Below are 7,303 nucleotides of genomic sequence, written 5' to 3' on the forward strand. Positions count from 1 at the left end.
ATTTGCCAAAGCTTACTAGTATGAATTCTGTACAAATTACTTAAGAATTAGGCTCAGTGGTTCTCAGCTGTCACTCTTCATATTCACCTAGGAGATTTTAAAACCCACAGAAGCCCTGGTTTCACCCAATGATTTATATATCGGTTTGGGGTGCAGCCTGGGTATCATTACTATTTTAAAAGTTCTGAGGAAGAGTGTAATATGCAACCAGGATAAAGAACCAATCAGTTAGGGTAAAAAGAACTTTGTTATATAACATTTAATTCACTTCTAGAAACTCACCCAACCTCAATATATGTTGTCTGTCACAATTGGCTAAATATTTTTTATTGGTAAATTTATGTCTCACAAAATATCAAAGCATCTTTAAGTACTCAACATTGCTTGTAAAACTATGTCATGAAAGCACCTAAGTGGAAGATCATGAATTCCTTCTGAAACCAGAAATATGGTCCTTAGAAATCAGTAGGAACTAGTTAAGTTAGATATGTACAAACTTGCAAATGTAATTAAAACTATGATATAGATCTGTGTTTATTTATATCCATGAAATAATATTAACTAAAATACAGAGGCACGAATTAAAGAACATTACACTGAAATGCTAACAATGTTTTTATATGAATATTTTCCATTATCTATATTCCATAGTCTTTGGTCTGTAAAATTTGTATACGTACTTTTAACAAAACAAGAACCTTACAATTTGGAAGAACATATAAAGGAATAAGAACAAGAAAAACAGAAAAAAGAGATGAAGTGGGCAAAAGGTTGTTTGCATTACTTTGAAACATCAATATTATCGCTGGTCTAAAATGATGAGTTTGTAAAAGCCTTGAGGTAAAATCAATTTCAATTTCCTAAGTGTTTTTATAACAAGCTATACATTTCTTTGTCAACAATAATACTGATAAAGCTTTTTAAGAGTATTAGAACTTTTTAAAGAAAAACATGTTATTTTAAGACATCTGCAGTTTTATAGTTTCATTATTTACAATAGGAGTTTCATAAGTGATGAATTAGTTTATCAAGTTTAGTCTTCCAAATTATAAATGATACAAAAATGTTTCTTGTTTAAAGATATTAGAATTTACCAACTTGGGAAAAAAACTAGACCATTCTTCCTAAAATTTCTATGACAGTCTTTCATTCATATAATAAGTACTTCCTGAGTATCAGCTAACTAACCATCTAGAAGTAAATTATAATGTATGTTTATATCATCCCCCATTTTATTCTGCAGAAATGAAAGATGCAGCTTTTCAATAATTTTTTTCAAAGTTAAACATGTGATTCTTTAATCAATCACCTTTAAATTATATTTTAACTTCTGTAAGGCTCTGTGCCACATACAACAGGGATACAAAGGTATAATGAGCAAGTATTCAGGAGTTTGGAATGCACTGCAGAAAAGTCAACACACACATCCACACACAAAATCTAATATGAAGAAGATACAACTTTATATATGACACTGACAAGCAGGACTTTCTGTCTCAGGTGATCAGGATTTTTGGAAGAGATCTGAACTAGACCTTTAAGATCCTGCCAATTTCAATAAGCAGAGATTGTATAGGGGAGAACTTTCTAGTAGCAGAGCCATAAAATGTAACTTGGGGTCTGATGAATAGACTGCTTGGGCTGATGTGAAAAATTCATGTAAGAGGACTGTGAAAAATAAAGTTGGAAAACGTCAAAGAAAATAGCCAGTGGAGAGCCTGGCTATTTCATGATTGGGAGGAGATTATACAAAGCATAAACATCAGGGTAGGGATTATGGGGGACATACTAGCATCCTGCCTAACACAGCCTTTAATACAAATTATCTTTTCTATGTCAGGCTTTGTCTACACTGTTGCCTCAGTCTGTGAGACTCTTCCCTTCACTCTTTGCCTGTCTAATCTCTAAATGTCTTTCAGAACTCAGATTAGATTTTCCTTCTTCACATTCTCCTTTCCTGACTATAAAAGTATGTGCTGTTATTTTATCTCATAGCATATTTTGACAGCATTATTGAGATACAATTTACATATGATACAATTCACCTGTTTAGGGTATACAATTACATGGATTTTGGTATATTCACAGAATTGTGCAACCATTACCATAATCTAATTTTAAAACATTTTCATCAGCCCAAAATGAAATCTCGTACCCATTAGCAGTTATTACCCATCCCTCTCCCCCGACCAGCCCTAGTCAAACACTAATTTACTTTCTGTCTCTATACATCTGCCTATTCTGGACACTTTATACAAGTGGAATCATACAAATGTGGTCTTTTCGACTGTCTCCTTTTACTTAGGATGTTTTCAAGGTTCATCTATGTTGTAGCATATATCAGTACTTAATTCCTATTTATTGCCAAACATTCAGTTGTATAAATCTACCACATTTTGTTTATTCATTCATCAGTTGTAGACTTATGGGTTGTTTCCAGTTTGAGGTTATTATGAATAATGCTGTTGTGAACATTCATGCACAAGTTTTTGTGTTGACATGTTTTCAGTTATTTGGGATATATCCCTAGACTTGGAATTACTGAGTCATATGGTAATTCTATGTTTAACGTTTCGAGAAACTGCCAAGCCATTTTCAAAAGTGGCTGAACCATTTCACACTACCTCCAGCCATGTATGAGAGTTTCAGTTTCTTCACATTCATGTCAACTTTTTACTGTCTCTTTTTGTTGTTGTTTTGGCTTTATAGGTGAATTTTACCAAACATGTAAAAATTTAAGAAAAAATAAATTTGACACAAACTTTCAGAAAATTAAGGAAGGAGTATTTCTCAAACCATTTATAAGACCAGTATTACCTTGATACCAAAACCAACAATACATTACAAAAAAAAAAAAAGAGGAAAATTATAGAACGATATTCTTCATAAAAATAGATGCAAAATTCTTAATAAAATGTCAAATCAAACTTATGTAAAAATGATGCATTATGATTAAATGGGGTTTATTGCAGGAATATAGTTGATTTAACGTTTTTATGAAAACCAATGTAATTTATACCACATTAATAATTAAAATAGAAAAATTATATTAATTCTAGAGGTGCAGATAAAAACATGTGACAAAATTGAACCCCATGTTATAGTAAAACTCTCAGCCAGCTAGGAAGAGAAAGAAACTCTTTTAGTTGAGAAAGGACAGCATGAAAAATACTTATGATAATATTACACTTAAGAGCGAGAGACTGAACTCGATCCTACTAAGACTGAGAACAGGGCCAGAACGTCCTCCCTCATCACTTTTATTCAACATTGTGCTGGAGGTTCTAGGCAGTGCCATGAGAAAAGAAAAAGAAATGAGAGACTTGAATATTGAAAAGAAAGAAAGAAAATCATCTTTATTCACAGGTAATGTAGTTGTATACGCTGAAAATTCAAAGAATGTTCTCCTAAAATACTAGGTCTAATAAGTAAATTTGGCAAGGTCACAAAATACTGTCAGGAAATGGTCCTTCCTAAGTCTCTCACATTTCTGCCTGTCTTGCAGGCAGGGGCACTGACCATCTTTGTTCTAGGCTATCTTTTCAAGGGGGTGTGTGTGTGTGTGTGTGAAATGTGTGTGTGTGTGTGTGTGGCAAACAGCCTCAGATGATAGCGATAATGTTTTTCACCAGAGCAAAGAGTAGGTTTGTTTACTACTCAATATAATAAAAATAGTGCCTCCCTCAGGGCCAAAGTTCGGGCAGGCTTACTGTTCATTGCAAAAGAATCAGGTTCCAGGTTCCTTAAGTTTGGGTTTCCTCTTCTGCAGCACACCCCACTGCACGTATAGGCATGACCTGTTCCTGTTCACTTTGCCCTATAGGAATCAAGGCTTCGGGAACTGAAGTAATGGTCATAATCTAATTACTGCTATTGCTGTGAGTAATAAATCCATGCTTCGTCTCTGACCCAGGATTCTCATGCCTTCTGCCAGCACCCATGAAACCTGTTAGTTTGCAAGTAGGATAAAATCTCAGGGCCTTCAATATTCTTGATAGATTCAAGTTACAATATACAAAGATCAATTGTTTCAATATACTAGCAATGAACAATTAGAAAATGAATAATATATGTGAAATAACATGAAAAGAAAATATAGTGATAAATTTAACAAAATATGTGTAAGACCTTTACACTCAAAACTTTAAAAACATTGCTGAGAGAAATTAAAGACCTAAACAAATGGAGGGAGATTTTATGCTTTTAGATAAGAAAATGCTCATTTTCCCTACTCTACCATTTGATATTGAGTGGAACAGAAGACAGAAATGGCCCATTCCTTCCCTCCCGGGTATAGTACCCTAATGAGACTGTTATTTGGTCCCATTACAGAGATCCCAAGAGCATCTCTGGTCCCATGAGCTCTCTCATTCTTCAATGAATTCCCCTTCTGCTTCTATTAACTCTAGTCAATTTCTAAAGAACTTTGTCTTGTGTAAAAAAAAAAAATCTTGAAGAATTAGAATTTGTTGGTATGCTGCTTTTTCTTGATTTTTTTAGAGAAAAATTGTCATTAAGAGCAAGAACCACCAAACCTAGACTCAAGAGACAGAGGATGGTCATAAACCCAATTTACTAACCAAAATCCTTTCATCATCTAAAAAATGATAGTAGTCCCTACTCTGCCCACTTCACAACATCAGTGCTCAGACTAAAGCTCAGATGTGCAGGGCTTTGCAGAGAAATTTACATGTGGTGTGATTTGAACAGCTGAAAACACTAGAGATGAAAATAGAAGACCTCATGTGTGTCACCAGAGATTAATTTTAAGTGCTCTTTGAAAAGGCAAGAATGGAAAGAACTCATATTTGCAAGTAAGAACATCTGGAATTATACCCTCACCCCGCCACTCAGCCACTCATGGGTAAGATGGGTGTGCTCTTATCAGGTCCTATAGGACACTGCATCCAACAATTAGAGGTCACCTTTCTCCTTCCTTTCTGGCCTGCCCGAGATAATATTCTTCACAAGGACAAAATATCATCTAGCTCCCAAGGATTATTATGAAGAATGAGAACAAGAAATAAAATAGACCTGGAATTTTAAAGAATATGGAATTTATTAGAGATCAAATATAAAAATAAACCCATCTTAATAAGGGCCCAGAGGCTTCCCTTTGTTCCTGGAGGCTTTCCCACCCTAACTTCCTTTAAAAACATTTCCCATACACACACATGGCTAGCAAAGACTAAAAAGAAGTCTGCAGCATCCCAAAGGGACAGATGCTCAGCTTAAGGAAGTTGATAACTGTGTCAGATGAGCTCATTCTTAGGGGAGCCCACTGTTCGCTTAGTCATAGTAATAGTTCAATACCCCAGACTTGTGGAGCAGAGCACAGGACTGGCTGAAGTCGCTGGTTGGGAGACAGACAGCTTATCATCTCTGTACACTCTCCAGTTGCTTCACTATCACATCCTGCTTCTGCTTCACTAACACCGGATGCATGGTAAGTTTTAGCTGGAGGAGCTTATCCACAAAGATGAGGCGGAACCAGCCAAGCTCCTTGCACTTGGAGGTTTTGCCATGGGTCAGCATCATCTTTTTGTCCAGGAAGCAGCTATGAAGAAGCGGCTTTTCCTCAGATGTGCATGGGTCCAGGTACTTCTTCTAGTTGACCCACAGAGGCCAGAATCATAATTGAGAAAGGGGATCTTTAATGCCTTTAACTTGTTAATGATGTACCTGTGAGCTCTGTGCAGCTAGGAGCAATTGGGGGCAGATACGCTATCAATTCATTCTCTGCCCTGGAGCAGCCAACACAGCTTATGCTGGGCAATGCCAGAGGTGCTGTGGAGGTAGCTGAAGGAGCTCATGGCAGAGACTTCCCCCTCATTGTGGATATACAGAGTGCTAAAGTTGAGGCCAGAGATGCTAAAATCCTGACAGATGTCCCGGATCACATGGGTCCTATTAAAATCAGGCAACAGAACACTGTGGAATGTGATGCATTCATCAAATACAGCATGTAAATCTCATCTGTAATCACATGCACGTTGTACCTCTTGGCAGACTCCAGGTGTTCCTCCAGTGAGTCTCAGGAATAGATGTCACCCAGAGGATTCTGAGGGTTAATTATTGCGAGATCACTGATTTTTCCCCTCGAAGCCTAGCCTCAAGCAGGGCTTGCTCCAATTTGTCCACAGTGAGCTGGAAAACATGACTGTTCACATCAGTGATCTCACTGCCCAGATAAATGAAAATCAGCTCGATTTCACGTACAGGTGGGAGATAAAGCTGTAGCCACTGTAGAAGTGGGTGGGGGTCAGAAAGGCCTCACCTGGATCACACAGAACCATGGCCAGCACAGATAAGACAGCAGCAGATATTTACAACCAAGTTTTCTGATAAAGGTGGGCAGGTGCCTTGCAGTAGTAGGTTAAGACCACTTCTTCACACAGGAATTACTGCCCTCTCTAACTAGGATATTGTAGCAGGACCTCCTCAGTGCAGTTTATTCACCCTCACTCAACCTTTCCGTCATCAGATCAATGCAGAGCTTATTCTCAATGGTACCAAGGTTAATGAAGCCCATTGTGTTCTTGACCCCATGGTATTTCTTTCCCTAGTAGGTCTCATAGTGATAGAAGCTGGAATGGCATAAGGCAGAGATGTCAGTACCATGGTTGGGCATGTCATGGCCGACAAACGAAGCTTCCAAATCACTCAGTTGGTAAATTAGCTGGTCAAGCTGCCTGGATGACTGGGCCCACTGCCCACCTCTGACATCATCCCTGGAGTTCTGGGAAGGGAAAGGTGATCAGAGCCCCAGGCCACCTATGGCCCCAACTGTAGGAGGTTGTTCATCTGGCATATTAAGCAGCCTAGGAGAGTTTCCGGCTTCAGTCTGTCCTAACTGTGCCTCTGCTCTTCCAGCACCACCTGCTGTAGGTGCCGGGTCAGCAGCTGCATGATGTGCTCCTCTGGGTTCTGCTGCAAGTGCAGCCTCATCTTCACCAGCTGGGTGTGCATGCTCTGACTGCTGAGGCCCTGGCTTCTCATCTGACCACAGGTCACGTGAGATGTCTGATCTGTGTCTCATACTCTGGATATTTGTACTGGCCTCATGAAGCTGGCTGGAACTTCTTTCTCTGTTTCCGCTCGTCTCTCTTTGATCTAAAATCCTAATGCCTAATGAAATCATCCTTGGCTCTCAGCTCTCTCCACCACCCTCTCTTCCTCGCACTAAGCTTGCTTATTCATTTTTTGATTATAGCCATCCTAGTAAGTGTGAAGTGGTATTTCATTGCGGTGTTGATTGCTCCTTTCTCTACTTAATGGTACAAACATCTGTTTATGTGCTCCT

The 7,303-nt window shown here is 38.3% G+C and overlaps 1 pseudogene; it reads right to left on the reverse strand.

Annotated features, from left to right (window-relative positions):
- Window positions 1-5,376: 5,376 nt before the first annotated feature.
- LOC120586100 (probable inactive 1-aminocyclopropane-1-carboxylate synthase-like protein 2) lies at window positions 5,377-6,969 on the reverse strand (annotated as a pseudogene).
- Window positions 6,970-7,303: the final 334 nt, after the last annotated feature.

Source organism: Pteropus medius, unplaced genomic scaffold (assembly GCF_902729225.1).
Source record: "Pteropus medius unplaced genomic scaffold, Ma_sr-lr_union100, whole genome shotgun sequence".
Classification (NCBI taxonomy): domain Eukaryota; kingdom Metazoa; phylum Chordata; class Mammalia; order Chiroptera; family Pteropodidae; genus Pteropus; species Pteropus medius.